We start from the raw sequence: 26779 nt of genomic DNA on the forward strand, positions 1-26779 counted from the left end.
AAGACCACAACTTCATGGAATTTTTCCATTCTGCACTGGGTTTTCCATATTACTCCAAGGTCCTTTGCTGTTAAAAATCTGACTTTATCTGAAAACCATCACATTGGTTATTCCAGACCACTTTCATTAAAACCCACTGAACAATTTTTGAGTAAACCCTCACAGATAGTTTTAAGTGTAACCTGGGTTGTTTCTGTTTTGAGAGGAAGGAGTGAGCAAGTGTCTAAATTGGGAAGACTCCAGACTCCCTGCTAGAGATGTTTGGGTGGAGCTCACCCCCGATGACAGGAAGCGATGAGAGTTGTGAGCAGAGTCTTCCATTAGACCCCAGATGATGGGGAGGAGCTGTGACCATTATAGTCTATATTTTCCTTTGTGATCTACTTTATATATTTCCAGTTCATTTTACCTTTGATGCTTAGTGGCTCTTTCTAAGCTGCTGTTAATCTCCTTTGAACTGGGGAAAACTATAAAGACATGAAGCTGTGAATTTAATAACTCCTAGGTGTTTGGGGTAATATGTTATGGATGAGTGGGCATTTTTGATTGCTTGTGTGTGTGTCTGTCACTGTTATGAAAAAATTTCAGACACGTTCATGTTCATTTGTCTAGGAACTGGAGTCATTTGGAAATACCGACTCAGTCTGCAAAAATGTTACAGGGGTGTGGGATAAGCGGAACCCTAAATTTCAAATTTTCTGTAATAAAAGAAGTAAATGAGGGTTAGCTTTGCCTTCTTTATCTTGGTACCCATAATGGCAACATAGTGGATGCATGAGCTTATTAAGTACTGGCATTTAAAGTGCTTCTGCCACATTGCCCAGGATAGCTGCAGAAAGAACAAGAAAAGAGGTAAGTTTTGGAATTTAATTACCCACAGGAAAGAACTTGGCTTTTAAAACAAAGTCCTCATTTTCCCCAGTGATGGATGTTCTGATGGCATCTTCATTTTCTTTCTTCCTTCCTTCTTTTCTCCCTTCCTTCCTTTCTTTTTCTTTTTTCTTTTGTATTTTACACATCAATCCCAGTTCCCTCTCCCTCCCTCCCATGCCCCTCACCCACCTTCCCATCCCATCACCCCCCTACTCCATAGGGAGGGTGATGCCTTCCAGGAGGGGTCAACAAAATCTGTCAAGTCATTTGGAGTAGGGACTAGGCCCTCCCTCCTGCCTCTAGGCTAAGTGAATATCCTTCCATGGGGAATGTGCTTCCAAAGTCCTTTTGTGCACCAGGGATACATCCTGGTTCCACTGTCAGAGGTCCCTTAGACTGCTCAGGCCTTCTAGCTGAGACCCATGTTCAGAGGGTCTGAGTCGGTCCAATGCTGGTTTCCCAGCTATTAGCTGGGGGCCCATTAGCTCCTCCTTGTTCAGGTCACCTGTCTCTGTGTGTTTCTGTAGCCTGGTCTTGTCCTCCCTCTCTGCATTTGGATTTCAGTCTCCATTTTCATTCAAGATGTTCATATCCAAGGATGTTTGACTGGCTGTTTATGCTTTTGGGACTTAGAGATTTTTTTTTTTCATGGCAAGTCAGGATATTCAGCTGAAAAATTTAATAGAGGGCAATGTATACAAGTTCTTTTTTTAATCTTAGGATCTCAGGGTTCTATGAGTTTTCACAATTAAGTCACTCCCCAATCCCTACATATCTTTGCATGCTTATTAACCATAGTTTAGAAAGGTACATGCACAGAATGAGTGAACTGAGGAATGTTGTGCCTATGGTGAACATTAAGACATCTTTAATCTCGTCCATATAGATATTGTTGCTCTAGTTTCTGGTGGTTCCCACCCTTTGACCTCTAAACAGAGTGGGCCTTTAGGGTGCCTGCGGCAGGGTGGCAAGGCACAGTGCAGGGACTCAGTGTGGCCTGCCAGAGATGACTGATGTGTTTCCTTGTGCCTGCTCATGCACACATAGAGGCTCCACTTTCAATGAGCTCACACAGTCTGGGGATGAATTGGGAAGTAAAATGGTGAAATCCAGCCCCCAAGAAGTTTTTACAGCTTCATGACGTGGATAAGAACTAGGTGTTTATTTTCTAATTCATCATAGGTGGAAGAAAAGTATCATATGAAGAGCAAAGAAAAAGGAGCCAGTGAGAGAGTCCTAGGCTTTCCCAGACTGATGGAAACAGTAAGTGTGCCATTACCACATCTGCCTGCATTTGTGCTTGTCCTTGTTGCACAGGGGAAGAGTTCTGTGCGCCTGTGTGACTGTCCTTCCACCACTGCCCACCAGACTTTCTTGTACTCTGTGAGTGCCTAAATTTTTATGTATCCTGCTTCCCAACTATACTTCTTTTTTTTTTTTGCTACCACTTGCAACCCAGCATAGTCATTCATAAGAAAAGCTTGCTTGCTTTGCAAGAAAAGCTAAGATCAAAAGCTGTCTGTAATTTGATACTGAAATGTAATTAATTCTAACTCTTTTGATATAGCCACATAAATTTTCATTGACTTAGAATGTAAAATAAATTATACGCCCATTAATAAACTCACAAGGACACTGCTGATTTAGTTCCCCGAGACTTTATGAGTTAGCTTCAGAAATATTGGATTATTGGAACTAAATAATTGAATACAGTGTCTATGGACTATTAAAAGATTTGATTCAAAGTTAAGTTGAATGTGAGTGTGAGCGTGAAAGGGTAGGGACAGTTATCTAGGGATTTGGTCTCTGTTTGTAATTTAAATAAATCATTTTGACAGAGACTGACTGTAACCATGTTCAGCTGCTGACAGTGTGAAATTGAGTTGTATGGTGGACAGAAGACAAGCAGTCAAGAGAAATCCCCAAAGGTAAAATTTGTTATGTAATTGGGTCAACTCATGCATGAGAAATGCATGCTAATTGTAAACTGGTGGCAAGATTATCCTGTAGGAGGCAATTAGGTCTTATGTGAATCCAAACAACTGACACTGGATAACTTGCTTTCTTTTTGTATACAGCAAACACAGAAGTAATTTTTGAAAAGAGAGAAAAATAAAAATTAGAAAGTCATGCAGCGTCCATATGGATCTTTTTTGGGTTGATTTTCCTCCTTATATAAGAAATACAACATGCATCATTAAGTAAAAATTTACATGAAAGCTCTTGATTTTAAGTAGTTCAGTACACTAATTTGTAAGGAGAATGGGATGGTATTTCTTTGTAACCCATTACTAGTTTTATTAACATAATCAATTAGTTATGAAGTTGATGGTAAGAAATAAGCCCTTGAAAGTGTGTATTTTTAGAGTGAGCCTCTACATTACTTTCGCAGCCTGCATTTGCCCTCCAGCTCATCCCCACTGGCGACTCTAATGCAATCCATTGTAGCTGTGGGGCAGTAGCACACTTTCTCAAGGCAGAGACCAAGTATGTCAGAGAAAGCAGCAGGACAACAGCACGTATTTTTCTTATAATGTCTAACACATGTTCATGAATACTTCATGCATTTTGGAACACTTTGACACACTGTTTAATTAGACCCTCTGAACAACCCCTCTCCTCAGGGAAAGGATTTCTATAAGGAATACTTAGATTTTTCTGAGAGAACTATATGGAAAATTACCTTTTGGCCTTTCCTTTCCCATTCATGGTCTCCCTCACACCTGGCTTTGCTTTATTTTTTCATGTAGGGCAGAACTTCAAAGGCTGATCTCTGCTTTTTATCCCCAATTTTTTAGCCACAGTTACTTAAAGAAACAAATATGTCTCAGACCAGTAATTACTCGTGCCTGGCAAGAACAGGGGCTCTGACTAAAGAGCAGCGACTTGAGGGGTGGTTAGAGAAGAACCACTACACTATGAGAATTGGCACCTGTGACTTCCGCTCTGAGACAGAGATGAAGGATCCAGAGGTGATATCTTGAGGTGCTGCTTTTGCAAAAGTCTCTCCCAGTTTCTTTTTCTTCAGTCCCTCCACACCCAGCCTCTCTTCCAGCTTCACTTCTCCAGCAGCCCCATAACTGGTCTTTTCTCCTTCCAAGCCCTCTTGCTCTTCCCATTGTATTTTAAACACCATTGTCACAAGACTCTTCCAAAGTGTCTGCCTCATCAAGACCTTGCTGTGACCCATTAAAAAAAAAAAACAAACAAAAAAACAAAACCCTTCAGACCTCCCCTTTGAGCAGGATGCAGGATGGAGTCTAATCTCTTGTGCCCTTTATCAGGAACTACTGGCCTTTCACAATTGCCCGAACTATTTCCGGCCTTATCTTCCACTGCTTGTCAACACTGCCTATTTCTTCCAGGCCTGGACTTTAATCTGTCCTGGACTTTCCTCTGAGTCATTCCTCCTGTTTAGGTCAATTTGACACCACTGGAGAATGAAGTCCTGACCCGTGATTGCAGGTGCCACTCACCAGTCAGCCATCTCCCTCACCTCTGGAGTAGTTACTGTGCTCCTCCGGGGAGGGAGTGTAGTCATTGTCTACAGTATGTCCCACATGTTGGTTGTAATTAGTATCTCATGTGCCTAATAGTCTTACTTCTTGAACTTCAGGAGTGCGAAGATCATGTACTCTTTTCATTTATTGTTTTTTAATCTCCGAGAATGCCCAAGCATGGCACATTGTCTCCTTTATTCAGGACAAGTCCCCGTCCCTTAGTTGAATTTCTGGAGTAGAGCCTTGGTTGTTCTTGCTCCATTCCAGGATGTTTTCCACATGATTTCTTCAAATTAGTCCTAAAATGCACATTTGACTGTCTCATGGTTTCTCTTAGAATCTAGCCATGGCTCACTACTGCCTTTAGGACAAAATGCAAAATACTTTGCATGGAAAGTGAGGCTGTCCCTGCTTTAGCAAGAGCTGAAACTTGGAGCTTTGGTGGCCCTCTTATCTCTGAGCCCTGTGGACTCATGCTTCTGGTTAGAAAGCTCTTTGCTTCTCTTCCTGTGCACACTGACTCAGTGGTTCCCTCCTCATCCCTGACCTTGCTTTCTGTCTTGTTGCTCTTGTCGTCTGCTTCCATGGGACCATTGGCATTTTCTCCTCTGCCCCATATTGGCCTTTATAAAGGCTTGATATAGCACTGTGCTAAACTGGAGAACAAAGCAACTGACACCTGCCTCTATCATTCTGGACCAGTTTTGCTTTCTACACACTTGTCAGCCTTGGCTCATAAATTCTTTCCTAGGATGGTGGTGGTGGGGAGGAACTAATCTGTTCTTTCTTTTTTCCTTCCTTCCTTCCTTCCTTCCTTCCTTCCTTCCTTCCTTTCTTTCTTCCTTCCTTCATTCCTTAAAAAAAAAGATTAATTAATTCATTGGCCATAATCTCCCTGCCTTCTTCTCCCAGTCCTTCGCCTCACTTCCCCTCTTCTCACTCCTCTTTCCACTCCCCCTGTTTAAAAAAGGGCAGCCCTCCCATGGCACATCAGGTTGCAGTATGCCTGAGCATCTCCCATATATTGAGGCTGGGCAAGGAGATCCAGTGTGAAGAATAGGTCCCAAAAGCCAGCATAAGAGTCAGAGTACAAGATCTCCAGTGGCCAGGCTAGGACTTAGTATGTAGCCCAGGCCCAGTGTGTATTGAATAACAAAATGAAGTAAAATAGTAAAGTATTTTGAGTCTTCTTTCTTGTCAAAACCCCTCTTTAGAAGGGTCTTTTAGTTTTAGACATTACTTTGAATTTTGCCATTCTTATTTATAATGCTTAATAATACCTATTTTTTTTTTTTTTGGTGCATGTGGGTGTGTGTGCTACTTAAATATGTGGTGATTTCTGTAGTTTTATTGAATGAATGCAGCAATACTTCTTCAGTAAAGAATGGCATATGTATGCCAGCTAGACATGTCCCCAGGTTTCTATGTCTTTCCACAACAATACTGCCAGGAGCGGACCAAGTATTCAAACATAGGAGCCTCAAGATAGAAGGAACATTTCACATCCACACCATAATGAGTTAATATCACAAAATGCCATAGGTTGGCATCATACAACAGAGGTTTATTTTCTTTCTGGTCTAGAGCCTGGACATGCTAGGTTCAAGGTTGAATGTGGTTGGGCTCTGCAAACTATCACTGCCTCCTCCTCCTTGTGTCTTTATGTGACCTTTCCTTGCATGCAGGTGTGTGTAGGGAGCTCTGACACCTTCTCTTCTTACAAGGCTGTAATTAATGCTGGATAGAAGGAGACATGATGTTAACATGAGAAGAATAACTACCCTGTGTTTGGGAGATGAAGAAGTAGAACTTTTGACCTTGCTATTTAAAAATGGTTTAAAAAGGATTTTACGAGGGGTTGGCAGTACCCAGTAGCTCAGCAGGTAAGATTACTTGCTGTGCAAACATGAGGACCTGAGTTCAAATTCTCAGAATCTTTGTAAAAGTTGGGCATGGTTGTACATGCCTTTAACTACAGTATTATGGGGCAGCAGAGAGAAGAGGACTTACTGGGCTTGCTGGCTGCCAGCCTAGCTCCAGGTTCTGTAAGATACCCTGTATCAAGGGAATAAGGTGGAAAATGATAAAGCAGAGAACTCAAAGTCCTCCTTGTACATGGATGTGCACACCCACAAGTACACATCCAGTTCACATACGCATATCAACCCCCACCCCCACCCCAGACCCCCCCCCCACACATGAATTTTACTGTGTGGTTTGTTTATACTGTTGCAAAGTAGAAGGTGCTATTTATTTTGTTTTTGTTTTCTCATTTTTTTCTGTATCTATTTCCCCAATTTCCAATTTACCTGTCAGTATGGGTTTCTAAAATACTCTAAATTAAATCAAACCATCCAAATTGCTTAACAGAAGTATAAAATAGGAAATGTAGATTTCCTCAACAAAACAAAACAGAACATTTAACCAAATCATTCTATTATCCATAAGATGGCACACATGTTTAATTATGGAAAAGTATTGGTCAGTTTGTTAATTTAATGATGGCTAAAAGAATATAATAATTTATACTTTCACACACACGCATGTTCTACATATACTTTCTCTATATTTGCTTTTGTGCTTATGAAAAATGTGAAAAGTCAAAGGCATAATTATGGATATTTTTCATTTGTCTTCCTTTCCCCTCCTGTCTGTAGAGTTGTGCTTTTAAATCTTGAGTTTCCCACAACAGGACTGAGAACATTAAGAAAACATTTTGCTCTTTAAAGACATATTTATAACTGAACTGTCTAGATGTGGATGCTGTGTTTCCCTGAGTGTGTGGAGTGTGCATGCGTGCCTGTTTGAGTGGAGAGCCAGAGCAGGAAATGTCAGCGCTGGTTTGTGCGGTTTGCTGTCTCCCTGCAGTGTTCTTGGCCCAGTCTGTGCTGACAGTGAACCACTGGGCTATCCCCTTGGTGCTTTGGGATCTTTTCCTGCCAAATATTGTTCTCGTGCAAGATTAAATGGCTGAATCAGTGTGGCCCGAATCTTGATCCTGCTGAGAATATTAAGGCTCCCGCGGGCTGTAATACAGATTGGCTGGCGAGAGCTCTGCTGGAGAAATAAACTGAGTTTCTCTAAATGAATCTAACGACTGCTGTGAATCTCTGTGTGTCCTGCAGCATGAGTGTACTGCTGGCAGTTAACCATTTATTGCCCTCATTTTCTCCCAAAGTGCTCCAGTCCACCCCTGTGCATTGATTGTAAACATTTTCATAACTTTATTTCACATTCATTTTCTGCCAGATAAGCCATTTGAGACATTAAATTACTAAGTACTCTGAAGGGTAAGTCCCTATTCACTCTCTTTCCTTGAGGAGGAAAACCGTACTTTTGTGTGCTTACAGGATAAAAGGGCTGTGGTGTCACTGAGAGAATACAGTGGCCATGTCACCTGGCTCTTTAGAGTGGATAGATTAACACCACACATTCTGATCACAGGCTTTATGACAATGGTCAGATGCATGCACCATACTTGGCAAAAGGCAGGACCAATGTAGAAATCATTTACAGTGCTCCAAACCTGATTCCATCTCCATTTGTGCTTTTAGGCTAGACTCAAACTGATAAAGATTCTAAATTCTGCAGAGATGATGGTGCGTCAACAAAGAAACACATCTAAAAGTTATTGAGAACAATGGCGGGCTCTAAAGCACAGAGCACACTCACTAATGTGAAAGTAGAGATGAGTGAGGTTGTCTGTAACCTTCTGTATAAGTTTAGTGAACTCTAATTTGGGGACCCCTTCCCCGACTTACATACAGAGCATGTTCTCAGTCTGCCCATGAAACACTCGTGCCATCTGCTTCCCACATTATTCCCATTTGTCTCCTGACACCTTGTGTATCTGTGTGTATATGTGTTTTGTGTGGGAGATGGTTTAGGAAAATTTGTCTGCGAATGAGATTTGCAAATGGCTAAGCACACCACCATCATAATAAACAACTACTAAATCCATCAGTGCTGTTTTAAATGTTTGCAGATGGTGCCACAGACTACAATATATTTTTAATTTAACATTTTCTGAATGTGTATGGGTATGTATTGCACACGTGCCACAGTACAGGTCAGAGGACAACTTGCAGGAGACAGTTCTCGCCTTCTACCATGTGCATCCCAGGGATCAAACTCAGATTGTCAGGCCTGTGACAAGTCCTCTTACCCATTGAGCTATCTTCCCAGTCCTGCAATAATATTCTTAAAACAAATATTTGCTACAAGTATGCCAAAAAGCTGGTCTAGGAGAAGGCTCAGAGAGACAGAGACAGAGACTGGAGATGTGATTCAAGGTTTAACAATGATTGTTGCTTTTACAAAGGACTAGACTTTAGTTTATAACTCTAACCTCAGGGATCCATGCCCTCACCTGTCCTTTACAGGTGTGTACATGCACACACACACACACACACACACACATACACACTACAGATAAATCTTAAAAGTAAAGCAGACAGAAGTAGTGTCTATTTGGGAGCACTATGCTGACCTCATAAAATACCCCCGTCCTACTCTCAGCCTAGCAAATGAGGGTGGGAGGTTGTGAAAGTACCACCTAACCAAAGCCTATGTTTTCTCAATGCTTTGGGAGCTAGCTCCAGACTCCATTAAAGACTTGGAAATAGCACCGCTATGTTCTAACCTCTAGTTTAATTTGCCATTTGTTTTTGGATACATGACTTTTGAGTCTCATGGGTAGATATTATTGAATTTTGTAGCCACTCAGAAATAGGCCTTGAAGGTATATTCATAAAAGCACTCAAAGTGTTAAACTATAAATTCTCCAAAATTTCACCAATAACTCAAAACCTGCCTCCCTTCTTGTGGAAAAAAAGAATAAATGTGTTAATCTGGGATTTCTATGTATATAATACTTGATTTCAGTTTCCTGGTGTTAAAAATGTATACCTGTTTAAAATAGGAACTATATTATACATTCAAAATGGTATATAGAGACTTGGATCCAGTGTAGAGTGGTAATATAATGAGCTGTGTATCCATCACCCAGCTCAAGAGATAGATCATTTGAAAAGGTTTCCCTTAGGAAAAACGTAAGGGCTCACCACTAGACTAGCTACTTGCAACACAAGCTTCATGCTTCTATCCATCCATCCATCCATCCATCCATCCATCCATCCATCCATCCATCCATCCATCCATGTACCCATGAACTTAATTACCTAGCTATATAAAATAATCTGTCTGCCTGTTTATCTTCTATCTATGTATCTATCATCTATCTATGTATCACTATGTGTCTATCTATCATGTATATATGTATGTATGTATGTACCATCCATCCATCTATCTATCTTCATTTTGAGAAAGGCTTTCTATGTAGCATGTACTGGTCTCAAACTCATCTTTTTGCCTTTGCTTCTAAAGTTCAGGGATTAAAAGCCTGCACCACCATCAATGACTTCACAGCTTTCTGAAAGCAGAGATTTTTCTTGTGAGATGATAAGAAAATATGATCACATGGAAATCTGATTCTCATGTTTGGAATAATGTATGGCTTTTGGGGAAATCATGATTGGATTCTTGTACCACCAAAGTATGTACAGTCTTCTTCCTCAGTTGGCTATACAGAATTCAGGTATGTGTCTGTGTCTTTGGCACCTCTCTCTGAGCTTTAGATAGATGGGAGGGGGGATTCCTGAAGGGCTCACTGTGTGCAAGACAGCCTTTTATGTTTGTGATTTCATTTATTTCTTTGCATCAATGTCTATGCAGCATTTCCCTTCCAGGATGTTGGGAGCATTATTCTATGTTTTATCTGGAGTCTTGTGCCATAGGGCAAATAGATAGTGAGTGTCTTTTACTGGTGCCAAAATTAGATCATTCCTAAATGGCATTTTTGGAGGTCACATAGTGAGTATAGGACCATATTTCAAAGTGTTGGTACCAACTTATAGAATTCTCTTAGACTCTTCTGTGAACTGTTCCCGAGTATGCTCACATATAGGAAGGCTTTGCATTGCCCCAGGCTTTTCTGGTAAAGCTTATCATGTGATATTATGAAAATGTTTAATCCTATATCTCTGTCAGGGTGATTACCTTTCCCGACCCATTTTATTGAAAGATTCCTGCTCTGTGCTTAACACCATGTGAGGGGCCATGGGTATAATAAAGTCTATACACAGTTCTTAGCCTGGATCACAGAATACAGGCTGGGACAGGGGTTAGGAAACAGATGATACTGTAAGGATTCAGGGATGCAGAAGGCACCTGCTCCTACCTTGAGTGTGGTGATGGTTATAGATCATTGACAGATGAGGTTGTGAGTTGAGTTCTTAAGAAGGAGTAAGCAGAAGACATGTTGGTGTTGAGTGGAGGACAGCAAAGACCCATCCACCTACCGGTGGTATGTTTATGTCGTGCAAATGCTAATTTCATCCTGAAGATTTGGATAACTAAAAATAATTTTATTAGTGGAGCAATTTAGGATCACTATTTGTTTCAATGTTGAGAGTACATTACGCAGTACTGCTTGCTGTAACAGGCTGGTTTGCTGTAATTGTTACCATTTAATCTTGGGATTCCTTAGGTCTGAGTGTTGAGCTTGGGGTGATTATAGCCTCAGTATTTGTAAGGGTATGGTTTGGAAGCTAAAAGGGAAAAATATTGTTTTCACCTCTGTATGTTTAAGCCATGAAAAAAATTTAAAATGTCAAATTTTTATTGCATGGATTTAGAATTGAATGCAAACGTTGAAACTAAGGTGTCTGTATGGTATGTAATTAGGGCAATGTGTTTACTCTCTGACTGTGACACAAGTGAGTTTCAGACAGTCTCAGGTTGTCAGGTCTGAGAGTGTAAACCCACATAAATATGCATGCATCTAACATTGCATGCAGGGGCTGCATGCCTTCTTAACCAAATGTGGAGAGAAGGCTCAGTTAACTAAAGTGTCTGAAATGCGGGATGTTCTTGTAAGCCTGTTATTATGCCAGCATATAGATTAAGCTAAACTTTTGTTCTTATGGATGAGATTTCTGAATACTAGATGACAAACACAACAGAGCTTGACAAAGAAAATAACAAACGTACAACAAAGCAGAAACCGGCCACGGACCGGGACGGCCCCCCGGGCGGGGGGAGCGGAACAAACCCCCGGCACAGAGTAAAAAAAACCCAAGACAAAACGTGTGTGTGCGAAGCCACCCAAAAAAGGGAAGGGCCGGCGGGGGAGCCAAAAACCCACAAAGAGAAGTTAAAAGGGCACCCCACTTAAAAAAACCAATTTCAGCCAGAAAAAACCACTCCCCCCCGCCCAAAGGGTGTAAGTGAGTGTGCTGCCTGGTGGGGAGGGGAGAACACATAGGCACGTATGTCATCAGGCTACACTTAGCTATTCTTTTGAATCCTTCCAGGTCATAAATGGAGAATGAAGTGGTGATAATAATTCCCAGGCCTCCCAAAATGCTGTTTTTGTAAAAAGGGGACTAATAACACTGAAAGAAAACAAAAATGGGATATTTTATGAAAGATCCAGTTTTCTTTTCAGTGTTTGGTTCTTGCAAAGAGTATTTGAAATGATCTATAATGCTGATAAAAGCATCAAACTGTATTCATAAGGTGGCTGGCTGAATGTTCACGTCTATCAGACAGTGGTGAATTACAAGAATATTTTGAAGGTTAGTATAGGGAATAATTAGGACAGGCAAAAATGAAGCCACCATGAGCAGTAATCCTAAAAAGAATTAAAACAGGAAACACCACATTATTTATCTGGGTAGAATAGGAAAGGCAGCTGGCTTTCTCCCTCTTGGAATATTTGTAGACTAGAGAAGAAACTGTCATTCAGATTGAAGCTCACACTTAATTGTTGATGTGACACCACATCAAAAACCATACAATGAAGTGGGAAGAGACATAGGTAACTATGTGACTCTGGACATAGAAGACATGGGCCCTCAAAACAAGCCATCTGGAGCTTGGGTTCTGTCCACCCCAGCTATATCATCACTGTCCACCACTTCTAGCTAAAGAGCTTGACATTAGAGTGGGTTTTAAAGACTGACTGGAACTGAGTTCAATCTCTCTCTCTCTCTTTCCTCTCTGGTGGAGACTAAACCTGGGCCTTCACATATCTTAGGTACTTTGTCACTTAGTTAATATTCCAAGCCTTTGAAAACTTCATGTTAAGGCAAGAACATGCCAAGCTGCTTAGGCTTGAGCTTCTGAATCACTCGTATCACCTTCCTGGTTAGCTGGGATTACAAGTGTGGACCACCACACAAAGCCTCCTCCATCTCTGTTAAGTACCTCTATTACCCTAAAACACCCACCTTCGAACAGACCTTGCTTCATCTACTTCATCATGGTGGTTTCCACATCCATAAAGGAAATGGAAATAAAATACTTACCTTGCAAGAATTTTATGACAATTAAATTGTTACTGTTAGGATATAAGTGAAAGAGTTGGCATGGTAATGTTAGTTTTGTTACTATGTAAGAAACTAAAATTGAGGCGTTTGGCATGGGAATGTTCTCAGGAGTCACTTCATTTTTATATTTCCAGAAACAGTGGTATTTCTGCTTTCTGAATTTATTGCCATTTTTACCCATTTATTTTATTTGTATTTCCAAGGAGCAATGTTATTTTGATTATCATAGTTCTGTATTTAATATCTTTATTAAATGATGTTGTAAAGTTTTCCTGGAAGCTAATATCCATTATAGACTTCTCAGTGCTGGACGAAGATAGTATTTTTAATGAGAATAGCAGGCTGACCTAATGCTTCTGGTGCTTTCTAGGTGAAAAAAAAAATTCTTATTAGTTCAGTTTGGCACAACATGTATTATTATAAGATCATAAATAAATAGTTTCCGTTTATGATCAGGATCCTAAGATTGGTTTCAGATAACGCCCTAACAGTGCTTTGTATCCCTCTAAGCATTATAATAAATATAAGACTTATGTAATATATGAGCAAAGAGAATCTTCATTTCTTCTCTAATTATTTTATTAAAGTATTTTATACTTTAATCTTAAAAGGCAACTGATAGTATTTTAATTCTGCTTCTACTATATTAAAACACATAGATTCCATATTACTCTTTGCCAAAATGTTGCTCAGCGGTGGCTATGCCTAGCATGCATGAGCTTGTTGCTTTGATCCCCAGCAGTGTCCAGACAGATAAATAAACACAAAGAAAAGAAGTAGGAGACATACTAGGCTAGGTTTTGACTACCCAGCTACCCAGCATTGTTCTAAAGGAGATGCGATAGAGTCCATGTAACTTAAATTTGTTTCCTTATCCACTGAGGTGGATGTCTGTGTTTTGGTGTCTATTGCCTGAGTTTCCTTGTGCTTAGCTACTTTGGTAAAGACCTGCTGATTCTCACATGCAGCCTTAGGGAATGTTAGTGTTAATGTTCTGGCTCACAGATGCTGTTTGCCATGTTTAGCACATTCTTGGGCAAGTTCAAATTTTCTATTGTTTTTCATCCACAAATTAATTTGTTTTGTGATTGGTTATAGACTCCTATGTGGTATATTTTATAGCAAACTCACAATTTATAGGAGATGATAGATGTTCACATTCAGAGCCTTTCAAAATACTCCCATAGTATTGAACACTGCTTAAATCATGGTTCCTTGACTTGGGGGATGTGGCTTGCCATGCTTTTAACATGAGCATCAGATAAGGCACTTGGTGTTATTGGTATTAATTGTCTTAAAAGATTATCAAGACTGTGTATGTGCACTTTGCTTCAGTGTATATAGCCTGTGAGTTTATTTCTAGATTAATTACCAAATAAACTCTTGTGAGGCCCTGACAAATTTTCGATGCTCCTGGATCTCCTGGCTTCTCATTTTGCTCTTAAATGAGACATTTCATAACATCTTAAATTCCCCATAGTCCATGATTTGACTATTTGGTCCTAAAATGGTAGTTATTTTTCGGGGGGTCAGCTTTAGGGTCTATTATCCTGAGTTGTTTCTTGTATCTCTCTCCTTCCTGTCTTCTATGATGTTAGCAGTTGACATCCATTCTGTGTTCATGCCACCATCATGCAAGCACCTGGGGTTAAGCCATCATTGGCTGAACCTTCAGAAACTGTGGAGTTTTCATTTTTCTGTTAAGTTGCTATGTTAGGTATTTTGGTCACATTGGTGCAAAGCTATCTAATTCAGTCTGTTACTGAGATATTAGGTGCACTGTACATGATGACAGTTGTACTTTATGAACCAGGAAGTGACTCACTAAAACAGGCAGTTCTGAGATCTAAGCACAATAAATGTTTACTTCTCACTCATAAGCTAATGAGTTGGTAGTAGGGAGGGAGGCTACTCCATGCTGTCATTTAGAGATCTAGGCTTTTTCAGTGTAATGACTCTGCTGGTCACTGGATGAAATGCATCCTGCATGCATTCAAGATTTTCATGGGAAGGGGCCATGGACTGTGAAAGAGTGAATTCAGGTACTGACCTGGCTAGCTGAATACATCATGCCCACCCACATTTCACTGATTAGAATATTCATTCAGTTATGTGGACTCACTCCCTGCAACAAACTAGAAATGTGTAGTAGCTCTCTCTCTCTCTCTCTCTCTCTCTCTCTCTCTCTCTCTCTCTCTCTCTCTCTCTGTCTCTCTGTGTGTGTGTGTGTGTAAACAGAAAGTCTGTTTTGATGCATGCATGCATGCACACACTTGAATGGAAGGTAGGGTAGCTCTTTCCTGCCAAGGCAAAAATAGCACTAAGAGATTTTAAACTCAAGTTTTTCTAAGAACTGTACTTGAGTTCCAGGAAGAAGCAGACACTCTGTAGCAGGAATAGCAGTTTGGACAGAGAATTCTTTCCTCTTGGTTTCAGAGCTAGTCCTATTGTTGAGCCTGAATCAGTCACAGATGAGACTAATGTCCAGCCTGTTGAGTCACAAATGAAACCAATGTCTAGGCTATAATGAGTGGTAAGACTTTGTAGTAACATCACAAATTAGACACAAAAGCTTCAAATCTGAAATGCAGACTCTGTTGTTTTTTGAAGTCAATGGGAAAGTAGAAGTCAAACTTTACTTAGATAAAAGGCACAAAAGTAGAGATAATAAAACATGATATACACAGCTGTACATACACTAAACTGAGAAATATGAAATGGTCACAAGGGAATGACTGCATAAACATTCCTTTTGCCTAGGTAAGAGTAGTAGATATCTTTATTTGAGGATGGGTGGGGACAAGTAGAAGGTATCAGCTGCCAATTGTAGTAGAATAGATTTAGATTCACTGAGCCAGGGAACTTACTGTATTTTCTTTTATGACTTTTAAAGTTTATATTTGTCTGTCCCTCTTGAGAATGAATCAGATATGCAAAGAAGTACAAGTAACTTAAAAACTACAATGTTTCTTAATTCCTCGAGAATTCCATACATAGATACAATGATTTGATCATGTTTATCCCCTATTCCTTCTTATATCTTTTCTCAGATTCATCACTACTCCTTTCCCAACTTCTTTTTCTTCTGTTGTTATTTTCTTTTTTATAACTCTCTGAGTTCATTTTAGGCTGCCCATAAACTCCATGGGTATGGGACCATCCACTATGGGGGCAACCTACTAGGAGCCATATCTTTAAAGACACTCTATTTTCCTGGAGAAGACATGAACCACAAATGGCTCCTCAGCAAGGGGTGGGACTTGTGAGTGCCACAGTCCTGTCATGCCCAGAAGGGGTTTTGTTGCAATTTGTTGTTCCCAATGCCTGCCTTTTCTGATTTCACCATCCCTTCTTCTGGAATGGTCCCTGAGACTGTGGAGGAAATGTGATCAAACAAAACAAAACAAAACAAAACAAAACAAAACAAAAACATGTCCCTTTTGTGGTTCTGCACCACCTGGAAACTTATTCTCTTTAAACTTTGACCTATGAGCTTCTGTATTAACTTATATCCATTACACAAAAACTTTTGATGTTGTCTGAGATGTCCACTAATCTGTGGGTAGAGAGATACCAATTTAGATGGCAGTTTGATAACATGGTCATTCAGCAAATAATACTACTAAGTTCACCTAGGGCCTATAAGTTCCCAAACCATGGGTTCTCAGCCAGATTAACAGAACTACATGTACATTTTCTCCTATAGAACTGACTTTAAATCCAACCAGGAAACCAACTGATTACCCCCATAACATTTTTGCCACAATTTGGCCCATGTGAATATCTTGGAATCTGGTCATTATCATAGCTTACAGTGTCACAGCTTTTAAAGACAGTTGATTACTTTTCTCCCCCTGCAGTCTGCACATCATCTTCCAATGTTGTGGAAACTAGTCAGCAGGCAGGGAAGAAGGCTTCTGCTTAACTAGATTTCTCCATGTCCTGTAACCAGAATAGAATGTATGGTACCTTCAGCAATTGTGTTTCACTATCAAGTTCTGGTGGGCAACCAAGAGCAATGGCAATAGCCTACATTATTTTGGAGGTCTTCAGAATATCCTTGACAGATAATTCTTGTGAAGATATCTTCCACCTGACCCTGCACTTTTATTTGGCAACTTTTCAGAGAAGTTTTGAAGATGATGTTTTGTAGAAATTACTTTGGAGTCACATTCTTTGTGAAGAGCTAGCTCTTGGGATCATTTGGTGACAAAAAAATATTTAGAGAGGACATAGGTAACAATTTACAATTTACTCCTTTAAAAGACTAACTCATTGTTTTGTAGATCAGAAGGTTCTGTATAGACATTGGATTATGAGTCTTTAAAAGACTCCATACATTTTACAGAAAACCTAGTTCTTGCCTACAGCATGGCAGACATGTTGAGAGAATCAGACCTCTCCCACTGGGTCAGGCTTTTTTTTTTTTTGGTCCTGCAAATTGCATGTGTTTTATGTAGTGTTAATATAGCAAGTATCTAATGTTCCTAATTTATGCAGTTGGATATTTCATAAATGGAGTTTCTGCATGCAAGCATTTATACACATTAATATTTATGCAAGTATTCAAATAAATGCAAAGGCATCTGTCTGCATATGTGATGAAAATATGCATATGCATGAACATTTGTGCCAGGGGATAAGTCCCCAAAGTTAGTGATCGCTGAGGTTACACTTTTCAACTTTTGTTCTTTTCAAAAAGTTCCTTGGCTAGGAAAGGCATGTAGAGAAATAGCACAACCATTAATATTGACAAATGAAACATTTTTATGCAATTGCATTTAGTAGGTATAAAATACAAGTCTATTGAAACTGCTTTTTATCAATGATAGGATTTTCAATAACACTTTTCAATAAGTGATAATTTTCACTAAAACATTCATTCTAATAAAGTGCCATACAAATAACAAACTATTAGCAATGAAAATTTTTCATGAACACCTGCAGTACAGGAATTTTCCCCAGGTTGAAATCTTCAGCCTCATGTCTTAGTCCCTTTCTCTAGAAGGCCTAGACCCTTCCTAGAACTGTCACAGAGAGCAAAGGTTGCTAGTCCTTGCTCACTGATCTACAGTGCTTGGTCCTGTATCTTTGTCAGTTTACAGGGGATTCTCTTTGATCTTGTATACTTATAATTCTGTTTTGTCTATTTATCAGGTTCAAGAACAAAGTATTTTGATTTATAAACTTACTCATTTATATACTGATACATCTCCAGCCCCTCGTGTTAATAGATCATGGTAGACTAGAATAAACAGAATCAATTCTGAAATATCACTTTTGTAGTTTAAAGATGTGTTAAAGATCCTACACCCTGCTCCCTCCAGCATCTGAAGTATTTACAAAACACCAGCTGCTTGGAAGGGACTGAGAATTGTAGTGTGTTTGTCATACTTAAGTAGTATCTTTCCATGGGAATTTTAGTGCATTCGTTTCATGCTGAAATGCTGGATGACACATCTTTTCTTCTGGGAGAAGAAGGGTTGAGAGAATTATGGATTATTTAGATGTGAATTTGAAAGAAATTGTTTGCTTAGAGTTGTGCTTGCTTTTCAAGGTCCCAGTAGAACTTCTTTTCCATCATTCACTGGTGGATGTAGTTTTTAATTCTTGTGTTTCATAGAGAATATGGACATGGCTCTATGCAGCAGACATGGATAATTTATAATGTTGCAGATATAAAATAGACCTGTGTATGTTTAATATTGCTAGATTTGCATGTTTTCCAGTTAATGTCTTTCTCGTCCTGTGGTTTCTAATTACGGTTCTGCATTGGCCACATATGCTCATGCATGTCATTCAAGGTACATGATCATTGTTAGAAGATTTCTATGTCTTTCATTGGTTTCCTTGATTTTCTCTCTCTTTTTCCAGGAGAGTTTTTTTTTTTCCCTGAGTTAAGGTCCCACCATGATATTTCAGGCTCTGCCTTGAATTTACAAATTCCCTCCTCAGTTTTTCAAGTGCTAATATTATAGGCATGCATCACCATGCCCATCTTGATTCCTTTTGAAATAAAAGACCTCCACTTGGGCTCAAGGCAGGGATATCAAGAATTCTAGTTCAAGAAGGAGCTGGGTGTGTTAAAGACATGAATGGAAGTCAAAGTGAGGAAGAGGATGATGGTATAGGATGTGAGAGGAGAAAATAAACAGAAGCGAGATAAAAAGTTACAATTTTCCTGATGACAGTGAAAACCATGAGAATTTAAGTAGATGTGGGACATAATTTGAGTTCCATTTTAAAAATAATTATCTGGGCTAATACTTAGAAATAAAATGGACTGTGTGAAGCAAGAGAGATGAGGATAATATGGTAGTTGTTTTAATCAAGGAGCACAATAGAATGACAATAGAAATAGAGAGAAGAAGACTCAGGTTTCATTTTGAGAGCAAAGTTAACAAAAACATGAAGGAAGACCTATGGGTAATGAAGGGGCAGGGGAGCTTCTCCTTGAATTTTGGTTTGAGTGAATGGGTAATTGGTTGGTTCATTTAACTTAGACAAAGAAGACTGGGGAAGAAAGAAGTGAGAACATTTTACTATTTCACTAGTTGCAGGTGGACATCAAAGCAGAGGCAGCCACTAAGCTCTTTTATCTAGTAGTCTGAAAGCCAGGGATGAGGCAGGAAAAGAGGTATGGAACTTGGCATCACCAGCCTCTAGATGGTATTTAAAGACCTAGAAAAAGATGAACTCATCTAGTGAGAGTGTCCACAGAGATGAGAGCCAGAGCCAGGGTGTAAGGGGGTTCTCTAGTCTGAGGAGGTCTTGTAAGAGAACATACAGAGCAGAGTCTTATAAGATGACCACGGATTATGATGAGAGTGCAAACAGAGGCCAAGAGAGGAGGTGCTGAATGGGAAACGATGAATAGAGGAAGCTTGTTTGAGAGGTTTTCTGTAAAGGACATCACTGGTTAGCAAGTGATGCTATAGGCTGGGCTAGAGTAACTCTCAGAGAATCGCTCTCTTTCTCTGGGTATGTATGTGGTGTGCGTGTGTGCGCGCGCGTGTGTGTGTGTGTGTGTGGCGGCCGGGGCTGCGCGTGCGTGTGTGGTGTGTGTGTGTGTGTGTGTGTGCTGTGATGCAAACAGACCAAGGGGTACCTTGTGTGTGTTTTTGTGTGTGTGTGTGTACCTGTGTATGCAAACAGACCAAAGGAGGACATTGTGTGTGTGTGTGTGTGTGTGTGTGTGTGTGTGTGTGTGTACCTGTGCATGCAAACAGACCAAAGGAGGACATTGGGCACCCTGTTTGATCACTTTCTGCTTTATTCATTGGAGATGGGAAATTTTAGAGAATCTGGTATGTGTCTAGCAAGCCCAAGAAATCCTGCTGTTTCTCTCCCCCATGGCACTGGGTATATAGATGCATATGCATCTGGATTTTTACATGGGTGCTTGGGATTTTTACTTAGCTCTTCATGTTTTCAAAGCAAGTACCAGTGGGCCATGCCCCAGCAGAGCTCTTCTTCTATGATTTGTTTGTTTGTTTATGTATTTATTTATATTTGGTACTGGGATAGAGCCCAGGAGTTGGGTTTTCTAGGCTAGCTGTATGCCATGGTGCTACATCCCCAGCTCCTGCGCTTTTCTTTGTTTCAATACTGAGCACTGAGTTGTTCAGATTTGTTGCTGCCTACCATGAATGGTGCTTGAAAAGTGACTACTTGAAAAGAACTGAACATTCACTTTTACTGAATCTAAATTAATAACTGATATTCAATTCAGATATTAGGAACAGAGCATTATGGATCATTTAAATATACATTGTATATCCTGCTCAAATATTGCTGATAGCACTTTATTTTGGGATGGGACATACTGCATACTGATTTTTCCAGCATTATCTTTAAAATATGAAAACTATTTGGTTAACAATTTAATTTGATTACATAACAAAAGGTTACTAATTTGGACAGACTGAATTTAAACACATTACTAATTTAGTTTACTAGACTTAATTTTTTTTCTTTTTAGGAATAGCTTCCAGCAAAGTTAAACTTAATAAGTAGATAACATTGGCCTCCTTTACTTCACTCTTTTCTTTTATGTTTCTTCTTTCTTTCTTTTTCAATATAGTATCTGTGTAGTCCAGGCTAGCCTCAAGCTTGCTATATAGCCAGGGATGACTTTGAACTTCTAATCCTTTTGTTTTCACTTTCCAAGTATTGTAATTCTAAGTGTGAGTCATTATGCTCAATTTATTTAATGCTGGGGATTGAACCCAGGGTCTTATGGGTACTAGGCAGGTACTTTATTAACTCTATTAATCCTTAGTCCCTCATATCCTATTTCTATTGAGAGGATAAAAAGCTCACATTTTATGTATACACTTAAAAAAGACCATACCTCACAAGGAAGAGATGGGAGGGTCTGAGAAACATGGCCTCTGAGAATTTCTGTTATTTGTATAAGGACCCAAAGGCGTAAGACTGGAAATTGGATTCTGGCTCTGTGGCTGGCTAGGCTGAGACATGGCTCGGGTACCACACTGAAGCCATTTGTGACATTCTCTCTCTAGAAACATTTTATGTTTTCACAAGCAGAAGACATTTATATGGATGTACTTGAGCTTTTAACTCATGTGGTTGGAATGATAACTATCGTGATATTTGATGGGTTTGTTGTGAGCCTAGCTTTTACTGACTGAAACATCTCACCAGCCTTTGTGGTACAATTTCAATGTGTTTCTACTGGTTTTGCCTTGGTTGAATGATGGAGGCATGATTCTTAGTTATGCTCCCCCTTTTCTTGGGACTAAAGGACAGTGAATTCATTTGTGTTATTTATTTTCGATTGATAATCTTTGCTGTCTTTGTGTAGTGGGTTTTAAAGACCATCTGTTGCTGTGAACTTTTCCCATGTTTGATGATATTCTTTCTTGTTCTTAGAATTGTCAAGCTTTCAGTAATAATTTAAAGTTAATATAAGTTTTGAAAAGTTAAAAGTTTGTAATCAACCTCCATGTCTTGTGGATATCTGAAGATTAGCAAATCTGAAATTTGAACCCTTTTCCCATTCCCCTTACTCTTCTTAATTTATCATGTTAAGTGTCTAAACTAGACATCCAGTTTCCAAGGGAGAAAACATGGCCCCTTCTACTACTCAACCCCAGCTGTGGTCATCAGTCATGTTGAAGCAATTTTCTAACTCTCTTGCATGTCTTTCCACTGCTATGGCATCCCTTAGCCCATCATCATTTCCAGTTTCCCCCTTTGCTCCCATTTAATGGTGACTTTTTCCCCCTCAGTTATCCTTACCACTCCTTGTGAGCTTGTTCAATAGTGGAGGTTCTATGTCTTTTGTCTGTGTATTTAGATGTTCACTGGGAGCTTTCACTTGATGGACCGAAATATAGGTTATGTATCTATTTTAATCACAACTTGAAGCTGACCTGTGCTTACACTCCATCTCCATCTTCTCTTCTGAATATCGTTAACAGAGCATATTTAGCTTTACTTTTCATTTGAATGCTACAGAGCTGGCAGTAATGCTTCAGACTCATGAGAATGCAAGAATTCATGCTACCCCTACTTAACCTGCCCAGATCTCCTGCTTCTATCCAAAAACCGCTTTCATATTAGCTTAGCCAATGAGACACAGACCCCCACCTCTCTCAGCTAAGTCCTATAGTTATCTGTCTCTTAGGAATAGAATGTGATAGAAATCCCTAGAATAGAATATGTGATACTGCAGTGCCTTGGGACCAACGGAGGATCATTTTCACACAGGTATATAGGCAGAGCATCTGGCACACTCTTTATGTGCTGGCACATACCTTAAGCAAGTAAAAACAAGGGAGGGTAATTGGAGGGGGAAGGGACTATAAAAGATGTAGAATTTCATCTAATCAATTCACGACTCTGTTTAAGCCCTTTCAGGAAAATTAGTCAAGTTTCCTAAAGGGTTGTGAATGTGCCTCATTTGCAAAGTTGTGCCTAGGGAACTCCACATTACCACAAGATTTTAGTGTTTTCTTCAGCTCTGTCCCCAAACTGGCTCTAATTTCAGAATAAACTCATGTCAACCCTGCCCCTGGTAGAAGAGGAATGGTCATTTCTGCCTGTAATAGAGCAGATAATGTTAGTGGGCACTCAAGCAACATTTTATGCATCTGATGAGGAGATACTGGCATTTTCATATGGTATATAAGATTTCATAGGAGGCATAATGGAGAGTTTAGTTAAACAAAAATGTTCTTTTCTGATTTTTCTTAAATGGCTAGTAATGGGTCTCAGAATGTCGGGGGTGTGTGTTATAAAAGCCTGTTTATGAATGACCCCATAAAGAGACAGCAAGCTCATTCTTCCCAGTCTCCCAGCTCAGTAAGAGGATGGTGAATAACCTGAGAGCTTTTTGAAGAATAATTGGGCTTTTAGCTACAGGAGAAAAAAAACTGCTAAAAATATCATCAGTTCAAAGGTGCTTTCTGGGTGTAGATTTTCTTGCGTGACCCATAACCAAGATGACTGACTGCAAACTCAGGATTCCATGATCTCAACAACAGTCTCTATTCAACCTTAGAAATCTCTTCTGTGATTGCTAGCTGTGGAATTCTGGTAATATATTCAACATAGTTCATGAAAGTCTCTTTCCAAAGTGTTGCCAGTATCCACAAGGTACTTAGCATGAAACAAATTGCTTTCTGCCAAAGAAGGTAAGTCAGATAAGCAACACTGGAAGTAGGCAAACTTGTTAGGTAGAGTATAGAAGTGCAGTGATGGACAGGAGAGAAATGGTCCAGATGAAAGCTTCCAGGGCACAGGGTTCCAGATTCTGGGAGAGGAGAATAAGGATTTACTTTGCACAGTTCTCTGAGATGCCATACTAATGTTGATGCAGATGATCTGAACATAAACAAGCCATGGAAGAAAGGGGACTGATGAGTAAAAGGAAGGCAGCCTGTGTTATATGAACTTCTGTCTGTAATATGAAAGCTTATTTATGTACATACATGTTTGAATAGCTGCAGAGGACATATGATACATAGTGACATTGTCTGCTTCTGGAAAAGGAGCAAAAAGACCAGGCCTGGGGTAGGCTTTTAACGTTTTATGTACATTACTTAAGTTTCCTTCCTTCCATCCTTCCTTCCTCCCTTCATCCCTTCCTTCCTTCCTTCTTTCCTTCCTTCCTTCCTTCCTTCCTTCCTTCCTCCCTTCCTTCCTCCCTTTATCCCTTCCTTCCTTCCTTCCTTCCTTCCTTCCTCCCTCCCTCCCTTCCTTCCTTCCTTCTTTCCTTCCTTCCTTCCTTCCTCCCTCCCTCCCTTCCTTCCTTCCTTTCTTCCTTCTAGCTAGATGGAATGTTTCTAGGTTTATTCGTAGCCCTAGAGTTGGTGACATGGGTATAGAAGCCAGCTGGGAACAGAGGAAGAAGTGAGAAGCCAGGGAATCTCAGTCATACCTTCTTCTAAGTACCAGAGCCCAGGGCTCTCACACCTCCAGTTTTATTACATCATCTGGATTGCAGTTGCATTAGCTCTTCTTGGCTGACCTGCAGCTGAACTAGAGTTGATGTCTTCTATGAGGGAATGCTGCAGTGTTCCAGAAAGAGTACAACACCGAGTCATCTCCACCCAATCTCCTTCAATTGCCACATTCCTTAAAAAACAAAAACAAAAAACCCTACTTGAGAAAAGACTTTACGTTTATCCCAGGAGGACCTGTGTATTCTCAGTCTGACTCATTTCATCAGAAAGGTCTAGAAAACTGGGCCAGGGAGACAGTTTGGTTAGTAAAGGGCTTGCTGTGAGGACTTGAGTTCAGATTCCCAGGGCCTTGTAAAATCCTGGACAAGGTAGTACAAACCTATAATCTTGAGCTGTAAAAATGGACACACAGCAGGGCCCTGGGGTTTACTAGCCAGCTTGTCTAGTGGATTGGTCTACTGCAGTCCAGTGAGAGAGCCTGTCTCAAAATAGAAGATTAAGAGTGACTGAGACCACTGATTCTAATCTCTGGTCACAATGTGCTCACCCCCATACACACATGCACACAGATGTGAATTCTGCCCCCCCCCCAGCGCCAAGAAGTGACTAAGGTCATGTACTTGGCTATTTTCTGGTTGTTGTTGTGCATGTGGTGATGATCTGTTTCAACAAGATACCCCTAGTTTCATACTTTTTTGTACAACTGGTTTATTTGTGTTCACAAGGAACATCATTGTGTTTTCTTTATTCAATGTGCCTAGTTAAAGGGCTATTGGCATTTAGTAAATATTTTAGGAGTTAGTAATCAAGATGAAGACAGAGACCAAATGATTATGCTTTTTTTTCTCAAAAAAACTTTAACATGTAAAACTTTTTCATGGTCCAAGAAATTATTTTACAAAAGATTTGAACCTATGGTTTCTCAATGTTGGAATCAGTGGCATCTTTGGCCAAATAATTCTTTATGGAGGGGGCACTGTTCTGTGTGCTATGAGATGACTGACAGTGTCTCTGCACTCTACCCAGTGCCAACAAGAATTCCATAAAAATATCTTTAAGTATTGCTAAATGTTTCCTGGGAGCAAAATTGTACTAATAAAACTAGTTGATTTAAACTTTGTAGTTTTAGGAGGTGTCCAGGGGTTGATCCATGTGGAGAAATAACTCTTCAAATGCTAGAGACCTCGTTGAGGGGACCAAGTAAGTTTACACACTGCCTTCATATGGCCTGTGAATGTATCCCAGTGCCTCAGAGAGGAGCTAAGCTGTAGTTCATCCAGCATTCATCTCATTTTATTTCTGCTTGGTTCCTGGGTCAAATATGAAGTCAGAGCCCACCTATGTCAATCAAGATCAGGTTCTTGTAGCCTGTCAACATACAAGAATATCGATTTGGCTGGCTTGACCCTCAAATCAGTTGTGTTCTAGCCACTTAAAATAACAAATCTAGAAATAATTTTTTTCTAATCTGAGAAGAGTCAAGTTATTCTATGAATGAGTGACTTGGTGTTTCTCAAGTGTTTGCCATGTGCTCGGCAGAAAAAGCTTCCGTTTTCCTCACCACCACAGTTCCCTCCATCCCAGTTGCTCTGTTTCTGTGGGTCTGGAATCATCATTTTGTTTGCCACAATTCAAATATTGTTTTTTCTTCTTCCCAGCATAAAGTCTCTCCTACCCCTCACTTAAGCTTCCTGATTTTGGAAGGGGAATAATCAGGGTGGCTAGGATGTTCAAAATTTCAAAATGCAAGGCAGGGTTCCACATATGCACACACATGCCTTACAACGTATTGGCATGCCAGCTGCCAAGTGAGTTTGTAGAATCTCCTCCCTTGGAGGTCTTTAAAACTAGAACAAATGCCTATCTATCCACAATGGTGTTGGTGCAGCCCTGCTGATTAGAAGGAATAGACTAGATTTTTCTGTCAAGGTTCATTTCTGTCTTGTGTGCTCTTAGGTGGATGAATTTGCTTTTTGGTGTGGAGAGGGTCATGGAGTAAAGTAATACTGTATGAATTTATGGTGTATCCCTGCACATATCCTTCTTAAATAAAATGGCCCTGTCCTGCTTTCAATGCTGCTGAGACACTTACTGTATCGGGAGCCTCACATCCATTGTCTGAAATAGGCAGGGGCCATTAGGGCACAGGGAGTCTGGTGTTTTGTTTGTTTATTTTTCTCATTTACTTATTTTTTTCTATGTAGGTATGTATGCACATGCCTGTGAAGATCAAGTGGCAGCTTGCAGGGGTCATTCTCTCCTTCAGCCATATGGGTTCTGGGGATCAAACTCATGCCATCAGGCTTGGTGGTAAGTATTTACTCACTGAGCCATCTTGCTGGCTAGCACAGGGAGTCTTGAGATGCAAAGAGTTGCATAACTCGAGTCCCACCTTCCTCTTGTGGAGGGGCAGTCCTGTCCAGGATGCTCTCTGTCTTCTGACCCTGCGACTTCTTCATGGGTTTGGTCTTTCACTATGTCTAGACATTTGATTTGTAGCCATAAAATTTTAGAGTCATAACAATTTTGGGAACCTACTAAGGGAACTATGGCCCACTTTATTTTTTGGGAAAGGTATAACTTT

General features: G+C 40.0%; 1 long non-coding RNA gene across 2 annotated transcripts; it reads left to right on the forward strand.

The window, feature by feature from the left end:
• The first annotated feature begins 2029 nt into the window (after positions 1 to 2029).
• Positions 2030 to 26500, forward strand: LOC127237390 (uncharacterized). Of its 2 annotated transcripts, none has more exons than XR_007835847.1 (3): positions 2030 to 2136; positions 2712 to 2801; positions 26400 to 26500. It is a non-coding gene; the product is annotated as an uncharacterized LOC127237390 (long non-coding RNA). The 2 variants fall into 2 exon arrangements; XR_007835848.1 differs by lacking the exon at positions 26400 to 26500 and adding an exon at positions 3672 to 3783.
• Positions 26501 to 26779: the final 279 nt, after the last annotated feature.

This window comes from Phodopus roborovskii, unplaced genomic scaffold (assembly GCF_943737965.1).
Source record: "Phodopus roborovskii unplaced genomic scaffold, PHOROB, whole genome shotgun sequence".
Lineage (NCBI taxonomy): Eukaryota > Metazoa > Chordata > Mammalia > Rodentia > Cricetidae > Phodopus > Phodopus roborovskii.